We start from the raw sequence: 12,179 nt of genomic DNA on the forward strand, positions 1-12,179 counted from the left end.
ACTTTTGTGCCTTAGAATCAAACTTGTTAAGATTGTCCTTAGTGTCCAACATAAAACAAGAACATCCAAAAGGATGAAAATATGAAATGTGAGGCTTCTGATTCTTCCATAATTCATAGGGAGTCTTACCCAGAATATGTCTTATAGAAGTCCTATTCTGAGTGTAACATGATGTGTTGATTGCCTCTTCCCAAAAGTGCTTAGTCACATTAGTCTCATTGATCATGGTTCTGGCCATCTCTTGCATAGTATTATTCTTCCTTTCTACAAACCTATTTTATTATGGAGTTCTAGGGAAGGAGAAATCATGGGAAATTCCATTTGCATCAAAAAGTTTTTCAAAATCTTTTTTTTCAAATTTTCCACCATGATCACTTCCGACTTTAACGATTATGAGATCCTTCTCATTTTGCACTTGGGAGCAGAAGGTAGAAAAAACAGAATGTGACTCATCATTGTGTCTGAGAAATTCCATCCATGTTCATCTATTATAGTCATCAATAGTGATTAGTCCATACTTCTTACCATTGACAGAAACAATTTTCACTAGTCCAAAGAGGTCAATGGGCAGAAGTTCCAATTGTCTGGAGGTGGTAACAACATTTTTAGCTTTGAAAGAAGTTTTAAAAAACTTGCCTTTTTGACATGCTTCACAAAGAACATCTAAAGCAAACTTCAAACTTGGCAGGCCTCTGACTAAATTAAACTTATTTAGCTGAGAAATCCTTATCATGCTAACATGGCTTAATCGTTTATGCCACGTCCATTGCTCTTCACTTAAAGACATAAGATATTTTACATTTTGATTTTTCAAATCAGAAAGTCTTATGTTATAAATGTTTTCTTCCTCTTTCCATTTAAAATAACTGAGCCATCCTTCTGACTGACAGGTTTACATGACTTTTGATTGAAAATAATGTCATAATTATTGTCACTTAAGTGACTTATGGATAGAAGGTTATGCATTAATACTTCAACTAATAAAACATTAGTAATGAAAAGGTGAGAACCATTACCTACTATTCGAGAGCCAATGAACTTCCCTTTTTGATCACCTCTAAAACCAACGACCCCTCCAGGCTTAAGTTCCAGGCTTTGGAACATATACCTTCTTCCCATCATGTGTGGTGAGCATCTAGAGCCCAGGTACCATGACTGGTGTCTTAATTGTGCTGCTAAGGATGTCTGTATCATATATTATCTTATCTTTAGGTACCCATAACTTGTTGGGTTCTTTTTTGTTAGTCTTCCCATATTTTTTAACAAATTTGGTTTTCTGTGCAGGATATTTATACATGTATGCATAGTTGAAAGGGGAATGAGCTTTTTATTTAGCCTTAGGTTTTGGAAAAGTTTTACTTTTAGGCACAACACCATTTTGTTTATTATAAGGGATAAAATGGGAATGAAGAGTTTTTGGTTTATCATCTTTTTCAGAATTATATTCTTCATCATAATCGTAACCAATTCCTCTTATTCCGTTTCTGCTTACGCCATAAATCATTGAAGCCATTAGGCCTCTATTTAAGCTTCTAGCAAGAATGTTATGGAATGACTTGTCAAAATAACCAGAGTCTGTAGAGGCTTCTGAAAGATTTTCCTTCTCAAGTTTGGAACTCTTTCTCTAAAGCATAGAGTTATTGTTTTTCAAAATAGTTTTCTTCACTTAAACTTGAGAAATCTTTCTTAAGCTTACAATATGCTTCTGACTCAGATACATGAATCTTTTTCATACCCGTGTATTTGTTCAGAAGCTTCTGATACTTATCTAGAACTTTTGATAAACTAGATTCAAGTTCAGAATGAGAGAGTTCAGATAATACCTCTTTAGAATCTGACTCAGATTTTGATTCTAATTGAATATTCTCAGCAAAAGCTTTTATGCATGCCATCAGTGCCATATTAGCTTTCTCTTCCTTAGAGTCGTCTCCTAGGTATTCTGAATCATCCCAGGTAGCCACCAGAGCCTTCTTCTTTCCTTTTAAGTCATTCTTCTTAGGTGTGTATTTCTCCAGCTTGGGACATTCATTCTTGAAATGGCCAGGCTCCTTGCACTCAAAGCAAGTGATGTCTTTGCTAGCTCAAACTTTCTTGAATCCAGAAATAGACTTATAACAACCACCTATCCTTCTTTATTCTCTGAATTTTCCTTGTCTTTTCTTCCATAGTTGATTGACATGTCTGGAGAGAAGAGACTGTTCATCTTCTTCTTCTGATTCCTCTTCAGAATCTTCATCATCTTCTTCTTGAAGAACTTTTGTCTTGTCATACTTTCCCAAAGAATTAAGAGAAACTGACTTTCTCCTTCTCTTAGGCTCATCTTCTTCAAGCTCATTTTCACCACTTCTTAAAGAACTAATAAGTTCTTCAAGAGAAGTGTTATTCAGTTCCTTTGATAACTTCAAAGCAGTTACCATAGGTATATATCTTTTAGGTAGACTTTTGACGATCTTCTTCACATGATCAGAAGTAGAATACCCTTTCTATAGAACCTTAAGTCTTGCAACAAGAGTTTGAAACCTTGAGAACATGTTCTCAATAGTTTCATCATCTTCTATCTTAAACGTTTCATATTTCTTAATCAAGGCAAGAACCTTGGTTTCTTTGACTTGGGTGTTCCCTTCGTGAGTCATCCTCAGAGAATAAAATACGGACTTTGCAGTATCTTTGTTGGTGACCTTTTCATACAGGGTGTATGAAATAGCATTCAGCAAGATAGTTCTACCTTTGTGATGATTTTCATAATCTTTCTTTTGTTGTTCCGTCATTACTCTTCTTTCAACTTTATTGCCACTTGCACCTACATGATGTATATAGCCATCAACTATTATATCCTATAGATCAATGTCATGACCTAGAAATAAATATTCTATTCTATATTTTCAATACTCAAATCTATCTCCATTAAAAACAGAAGGTTGAACATTATAGTAATCCCTATCATTTACAGGAGCAATTGGTGGTGGGAGAGCAGCCATTGTGTTTCACACTGGATCTTTATCTGACACTGTTAAGTGTTTCATAATCTTATCAAGACCAAAACCTAAGATATGATGCCAATTGAAGGTGGTAAGAAACACAAGAAATGGGGAGTTTGAATTGGGTTTCTAAGAATGCAAGCTTTTTGGAACCAACATAATTAGAAAGTAAACACGAACAAGAAAAATAACACAGTTATTTTTATATTGGATCGCTGTTAACTAAGTTACCTCTAGTTCACCCGCTAACGTGATTTTTCCTTCTTAACTAGGACTTAATCCATTATAACCGAACCGAATTACATACACAAAAAATTACCAACCTTTGTCTTCTTGAGTCTATCTAACTAAAACCCTAGTCACTCAAGGAATACAACTCAAACAAATGAGATTGCAAGAATGTGATTACAAGATTTCTTCTAAGAAATAAAAATAACACAAGTTTAGTACAATGAATTTATCACACAATAACGAACAAAAGCTCTATGTGTGTTTCTATTTTCTATACGCAATAATATATAATTCAGCAAAAGCGTTGTGTAATAGTATAGTGAATAGAAGCGTGAATCAGCAAAGTGAATGAATATCTTGTCCAATATTCCAAGTCTCCTTTATATAGGAAATAAAGAGATTCGATGGAGGGTAGAATTGGAATAATAAAATGCAGTTGTATCCTAGCATAACGACATGCATGATGGGAGGCAAAATGGTACAATAGTACAATCCTTATCCCACAAAATCAGCATAGTGGAAGGAAAATTGATCTTGTACTATGTACTATTTTCCTTACGCAAAACCTTTTGATATTATCTTCTAATATTCATAGGCTTCTAAATAAATGATGTCGAAGCATGTTTAAAAGGATCAAGAGATTGGTTGAGAGAATATTCAAAACCCTGGTCTTTAGAGTCTTAATAGAGTTCCTCAGAACCTGGTCTTCAGAGTCTTCAGATCTCGTTCTTTAGAGTCTTCACAACTTGAGAAGCAGAATCTTGAAGGCCTTACACATATTTAGAGGCTCTTCTATCAAAATCACATTCAGAAGCTTTAGCACCAACGTTCATCAGAACTGTTGTCTAAGAGTGTTCAAGAACTTGATAGCATCTTGTAAAGCACTTTTGTATCTCTTCAGAGTCTGAGGGTGTTGAGTCCAGAATCTGATGACGTCACATGCCAGATCTTCAGAATCAGAACCTGTTAGCAAAAGCTACACATTAGACAAAACCATTAGGGTACAAAATTATTCTCTAAGAAACAATGCATTATTATCATCAAAACTAAATTCCATATGCAGAACCAAATCTTATTCTTACATCCACTCCTCGTCCTTTACTCCCGCTACTCATGTGTGTGGCTTCTTGTGTTTGTATTATGAAAATGAAGTCTAGATCGCTTAGCTCAGATCTTAGGGGTGAAGCTTTGAGTAAGCTATTAGGATTTATGAGCTTTGGTGATGGAGAGGGAAATATTTGTTGGTAGTGGTTTATTGCTCTGAATGTTGATACTTTCCAATGATTGACAGGTGTATTTATAGGAGGGTTGTGAGGAATGACTTCAAGTGTGTGAGTCCAAATGAAATCCATGTGAGAGGGAATCTTCTATGAAATTATGTTATCATAATACGTGTGAGTGAGAAAAGGATTTGGATCAAGTTGTATTTCTGTTAAAAGATTAGGGTTTTTCCTTATTTTGTGGAGTGGAAGTGTGAAGGAAATCGAAGTCACATGCGTAGATATTTTCAAAAAGTTTATCTTGTCATTCTCTGAATGTAAAATTTGATTTACTGATGTTACTTTCTCTATAATGAGCTTGCTTTCTGACAAGTCTTAATGAAATAAAATTAATGCAGATTGTACCCTTGTATTTCTTTTACTGAATGTAATTTACTGAGTGTAAGTTTTACTGAAGTTTGTTACCTCTATTTATTCTAATGATGCACTAAAAATGGTGTTACTGATACAAATAATTTGGTGGTGGTTTACTAATGCAAAGGTTTGAATTACAGTAGTTTTTTTTATTTAATAACATAAATAATTAAAAAAATATTTAGTTGAGTAAGAAAAAAAATATTATTTTTAAAAAACGATGATGCAACTAAATGGTTATAATAAAATGTCTATATAAAATGCAATATTATTATAATAAAAAAGTCACTTATAAGATGATGGTTATGATAAAGATAATTAATTATTTGGGGCTTCAATCAATAAATGGTGTCAAATTCCAAATGCACTTAAATCCAATTCCAAATTCAAAATGATTTTAAATTGAAGAATTTAGATCTTTAAAATATTTGAAACTTTGACCTATGCATGGAGGCTTATGACCAGATGAAATAGTCGTAAGAAAAGATTTAGATGCATGATTTTAAAGTGGGATAAAATTTAGGTATGATAGTATGTAGGCAATGAAGTAGTGGAGCATACAATCACTTACCGATAAATTTATAGAGTACAAGATTTGACTGTTTGGAGTCGTTCCAGCATTGCGAGCTCTTTTGGTGTAGAATTCATGCTCAATTAATCTACTTATGTTGTAATAGTATCTATTCTTCTCATAGTCATCCAAATCACAAGTGAAACCTTGACATATCATTTCTCCTTCAAAAGACAAATCCAAACATCTCATAAAATCTTCCATGGACAACACAATATTTATTCCTTTCACACATGATTTTACAATATAACCAGTGGAGATAGACAAATTGCACTAAAATGTTCGAACTAAATCAGGAAAGTAAGGACCAAAATCTAAAATCAATATTCCTAACCATTGATGATTCATCAACTCAGGATAATCAAAGCTAGAGGGAGGAAAAGATTGTAAGTTACCATATTTCGGAGTAGTCAGAGCACAGTTTCTGAAAGCTAACATGAAGTCAATCTTCCTAGGTTTAAGATGTCAGGCCTGTTGGGTTCAGGCCATGTGGAGTCATTAATAGATTTCTTGTTTACTTTATCTCTTCTTGAAGGACCCATGGTGATTCTGAGTAGAGAAAGTGTTTTTGGATTTTGGTAAAAATTTGGAGATGAGACAAAGAGTTTGATGAAGGATTTAATGGATAGGTTTGATATATAGGATAAAAATATGAGTGGGTGTTAATAAGATTTTGTGGGGAGTTGGTTGGGTATGATTGGAGGTTTAATGGATATAGATTTCTAAGAAGATGAGAGAGGAAGAACTTTACTGGATAATAAAAGTTGTTTGAAAGAGTGATTTTAACAGGTGTAACTGGTTAACAAAAATGTGTAACCGGTTAGAACAACGTGCTTCTAAAATTTTTTAAAAATAAAATGCAATTTTTGAGCTGGTAATCGGTTATAATCAAAGTGTAACTAGATGCACTCACAAAAACTTTGAAAAATAGTAACAGGAAGGCATGAAAACATTGTAACACATACTAAATTATTCTAATACATACACAAATTAGAAGGCAAAACATGACATATAGTTAAGGTTTTATTAATTCACATAAGAAATTGTGAATTAATTTATAAAGAAAAACCGTAAAAATGTACATTGATGATCATTTTGAGTATAATTAATATCATGATGCATAGTTGTCTTTGTGTGATCAATTTAGACATCATTCTCATCCAATATTCCAATCTATCTTCAACCATTATAAAAGGAATCTTTGGCTAACGGTTTTGTGATGATATCCACCAATTGATTATGTGTATCTACGAAAGTGATTTTAACGTATCCTTTAAGCACATGATCTCGTAGAAAGTGATGTCAAATGTATATATGTTTGGTTTTGGAGTGCATGGATGGATTTTTGGGTATGTTTATAGCACTTGTGTTGTCACACTTTAACGAAATCCATCCAAGGTTTTCCCCATAATCACTAAGTTGTTTCTTTAACCATAAAATTTGTGCACAATAACTTCCTGCTCCAATATATTATACTCTAGTTGTACCAAGAGCAACACATGCTTTCTTTTTACATGACCATGATATTAAAGCACTGCCTAGGATGTGACATGTCCCGCTTATACTTTTCTGGTCATTTTTATAGCCTGTATAATCTGATTCAAAATAATCAATTAAGTCACAAATACTACCTTTAGGATACCATAAGCTGCAATTTGTTGTTCCTTGAAGATACTTCATGATTCATTTTACGAAAGCAATATTAGATTCCTTCAGATTTGTTTGAAAACGAGCACAAAGACAAACACTTAACATTATGTCAGGATGACTTACCATCAAATAAAGTAATGAGCTAATCTTACCTAGATAATTTGTGATAGCAATTGGAATACTGGATTCATCTTGATCTACATATGTTCCGGAACCCATTGAAGTAGGTATTTCTTTGCAATTTTCCATATCAAACCTTTCCAACAACTTTTTGCAATACTTGGATTGGTTGATGAAAATGCCATTATTTAATTGCTCAATTTTTAGTGTAAGAAAGTATTTTATCTTACCCATCATGGATATCTCAAATTTTACTTTCATCATCAATGAAAATTCTTCACATTACTCTTTGTTTGTTGATCTGAATATGATGTCGTCAACGTAAACTTGAACCAATAAAGTATTATTTTTTATTTTGTTAATAAACAAAGTATTATCAACTTTACCTTTTTCAAATACTCTTTCACAAAGAAAGTTGCTAAGCCGGTCATACCAAGCCATTGGTGCTTCCTTTAAGACATAAAGATCTTTTCTCAACTTGTAGACATGTGAAGGATTATTGAAGTCTTCAAAACCAAGAAGTTTTTTGATATAGACTTACTCATTGATGTATCCAATCAAGAAGGAACTCTTGACATCCATCTGGAATAATTGAAAATTGAATGAACAAGCACAAGCAAGTAATAAACAAATAGCTTCTTACTTTACAACCGGAGCGAACATTTCTTCAAATTCAATTCCTTCTTCTTAATTATATCTTTGAGCCACCAATCTTGCTTTGTTTTGAACAATTATACCATTCTCATCAAGTTTGTTTTTAAACACCCATTTGGTACCTATGATGTGGTTACTACTTGGCCTAGGAACAAATTCTTAAACTTATTCTTTCAAATTGATTTAATTCCTCTTGCATGGAAAGTATCCATTGGTCGTCTTCTAAGGTTTCATCAATATTTGAAAGTTCTATTTGAGAAACAAATTCTATATTCAAGCAAGCATCCTTGAGATTTATCCTTGTTGAAACTCCTTTGATAATGTCACCAATTACTTTGTCTATTGGATGATCACTGTGAGTTCTCCATTCTTGAGGTAGGTCACTTTGATTTTTCTCTTGTTGAATGTTTTCCCCCTTGTGTTATGATTGATCAACCTTGTCATTTTTAGAAATGTCTTCCATAATAACTTGTAAAATATCTTAAGTATCATCACAAACAACTATATCCTCCTTGGAGGGGTTATATTCATAAAAAGATATATGCATTGATTCTTCAATAGTTAAAATTCTTTTATTATAAATTCTATAAGCCTTACTTGAGAGAGAGTAACCAATAAAAATACCTTCATTGGATTTCTCGTCAAACTTACCGAGATTGTCTTTGTCAATGTTGAGGATAAAACACTTACATCCAAAAATGTGAAAGTGAGCAATGTTTGGGTCTCTTCCCCCTTGAAGAGTTCATATGGAGTCTTTTTCAAAATTGGTCTTATGTTGACTCAATTTCTGACATAACAGGTCGTGCTTACCGCATCTGCCCAAAAATACTTTGGTAGATTTGAGTCACTTAGTATAGTTCTTGCAAGTTAAACTAGAGATTGTGTTTCTTTCAACTACTCCATTTTGTTGAGGAGTCCTTGGTGATGAAAATTATGAAAGATTCCATGTTCTTCACAAAATCTTTAGATAATGCATTGTGGAATTCTCATCCATGGTCACTTCTAATTGATGCAATATTTAGTAATTTTTCATTTTGAACTTGCTTTGCTTACTTCTTAAATGCCTTGAAAGCGTCACTTTTCTACACTAAAAATAGTGTCCAATAAAATCTAGAAAAATCATCGACAATAACTAAGGCATTTACATTACCTCCAAATCATCTTATTCTTAATGGACCAAACAAGTCCACATTCAACAATTGAAGTGGCCTTGTAGTTGTTACTACATTATTTCACTTGAAAGTTGATTTGGTTTTCTTTCCTTTTTGACACGCATGACATAATTTATCTTTGATGAATTTCACCTTTGGTAAAACAATTACAATATCATGTTTGACTAGTTTATTTAAATGTTCCATAGGAAAATGGACTACTCTTTTATGCCAAAGTCATGAGTCATTATTGCTTACCATACGATACTTTATTTTCAAAGGCAAATCATCTAAAGAAATCATGAAAATATTATTAATTTTTTTACCCTTAAGTTTTACCTCATGGTTGGCTTCATCTTCAATTAAGAACTCATCTTTGATGAATTTGATTTTGAAGCCTTTGTCGCAAACTTGGCTTATGCTAAGTGTCGTACCCTAATTTTTGACCATCATATTCGGCCTTACTACTAACTTAGGATGCAAGCCACTAATGTATTAAGATTCCCATACAAGTCATCTGGTCAACTCCAATGACCTAAAAAGTCAAAGGAGGACCCTTTTGACTTTTCCAAACTATTGATCCCATTTTCAGATAACCAATAAGTTAATATTGTCATGGGTATGTGGTTACCTATTTTAGGTTTATTTCGTTACTTAATTTTTGTTTAGGGCCAGTAATAGGGTTAATTAGGTTTTTGATTGATATTAGTAAAATTAATGGGTTTATTTATTAAAACTCTTTATTTTAGTTATTAGGTTAATTATTTTTAAGATAATAACTTAATTAAACTTTTGATAGTTTATTTTATTGTTAGGGGGTTGATTAAATTAATTAGATGGATGGGGTTCGAATAAGTACTTGAGTTTACAATTACTGTTTGGGTTGATTTAAGACTGGTCCAGGCCCATTCCATTTCGGTTCAGCGAGTGACCAAGTCTCTGGTTCATTGGGCCAAGTAAGACCCAACATCTTAATCGGGTCAAATGCGACCCATGTTCATCCATGTTCATCTTCTTCCCCAATCAGACCCATAAGTTTACGCGCAGAATGAACAATCAAACAGTAAAACACGATTATATCCAAAAACTTCCATTTTCATTCAGCGATTCATTATATTATACAATTTACAAACAAAAGCAGGCCAAATATATCACAAAATTCACAAACCCTAATCTATTTTCTAACGAAATCAAATACATAATCAAATCAAATATAAAATTCCTAAATTAACTAATCTAATTAAAATACTAACACTAAAAACTAGGGGTGACAAAACAGGTTCGGCCCATTGGGCATGGCCGTTTTGCCCGCACTTTGGTGCGGGGTGGCCCAAGGATTTAGGCCCTCATCCTCTAATGTGTCTGCCCCGCCCTGCCCCATTTTCTTCGCGTGTTTTGGCGGGCACGAGCATTTACAGGAATTTTTGCATTTTTTAGAATTAAAAAGTGTAGTTCCCACGGGCTTTCCCCGCCCCGCCCTCAATTTTTTGCGGGGCAGGCCTAAGTTTTAGGCTCGCATCCTGGACTATGACCGCCCCACCCCGCCCCATTTTTTGTGGGCTTTTGCAGGCCCGGCCTAAACGGGGCGGGCATGCCCGTATGTCAACCATACTAAGAACTAATCTATAAGAACCTAAACCTAAGATTTAATCGAGGACAGAGAAGAAAACCTCAAGGAAATACTTCATTTGCTACCAATCCCAATCCTTCACCAAATCTCGAATTAAACTAAGATTAGGGTTTCACATTGAAACCCTAATTCCTCTGAGCTTAGCCTCCATCAATCCAATAGTACCTTGCACGAAGAAAAATGAAGAAGTTAGAGAAGGAAGAAGGGAAAGACAGATATAGTATAAACAAGTTAAAGACCGTTACCTTATTCTATGTAGGTTGGTAGAATTCTGACTCGTGCTTATTGTTGTTTGATGATTCATTTGTTTTATGCGTATGATGATTGGGGTTAAAACTTGGGGATTAGGGTTCAAATAATTTGTTTTTTTATTTGTGATGTGTTTAGGGTAAAATTGTTGTTTAATTGAGACCCAGGGGCTTGAGATTTGTAGTTTGGTGAAGGTTTGGATCAATTCTGGGTAGATTAGGGTTTGATCTGGGTTAGGTTGAGGTTTGGGACGAAGGAAGAAGATGAAGATTCATCTTTTTCAGGGTTAGGGTTCATCATGTTAAGGTTAAGGTTCATCTAGGCAAAGGGTTTTGGGGTTAGCGTTTAGAGGGTATGGTTAGGGTTCTTGGTTTACGGTTGATGTTCATCACCCAGATGAACATCATTTGAAGACTCCGATTGAGCTTCAACTGAAAGTCTTGGTTTCACAATGGTTTCTGGGTGGAGATGGTGTTTCTGGGTCGATGTTCATCGCGTTCATGATGAACACGATGAATATGGTGGTCCAGTAGGTGGTGGATGAATGAAAAAGGTGGTTCGGGGAAGAGATGGGGCGAGCAACAAGAGATTGTGAGAGATTGTGTGTGTGTGTGTGAGAGAGAGAGTGAGTAAGTGAGATATATATATATATATATATATATATATATATATATATATATATATATATATATATATATATATATATATATATATATATATATATATATATATATATATATATATATATATATATATATATATATATATATATATATATATATATATATATATATATATAGAGAGAGAGAGAGAGAGAGAGAGAGAGAGAGAGAGAGAGAGAGAGGTGGTGGGTGAATGAAAAAGGTGGTTCGGGGAAGAGATGGGGCGAGCAATAAGAGATTGTGAGAGATAGTGTGTGTGTGTGTGTGTGTGAGAGAGAGAGAGAGAGAGTGAGTGAGATATATATATATATATATATATATATATATATATATATATATATATATATATATATATATATATATATATAGAGAGAGAGAGAGAGAGAGAGAGAGAGAAGAGGAAGTGAGAAATGAAATGGTTCTAAAGGAAGCGTACATATATACTCCCCCACACCCCCTTTGATATGCCAAACGTGGCCTTCCCTAGAGCCTTCAGATGAGTTTACTTTGACTTATCTCGTGAGTCCCATCACACCATGGTCCTTTGGTTGACTTTGAATCTCGTCCATCTGTTTCCCTTACGCGTCTAGGTCTCCTCATCCAACATACGTTAGGAGACCATGTTAACCCCCTTAGTCAGCGCATCTGA

Source organism: Lathyrus oleraceus, chromosome 3 (assembly GCF_024323335.1).
Source record: "Lathyrus oleraceus cultivar Zhongwan6 chromosome 3, CAAS_Psat_ZW6_1.0, whole genome shotgun sequence".
Classification (NCBI taxonomy): domain Eukaryota; kingdom Viridiplantae; phylum Streptophyta; class Magnoliopsida; order Fabales; family Fabaceae; genus Lathyrus; species Lathyrus oleraceus.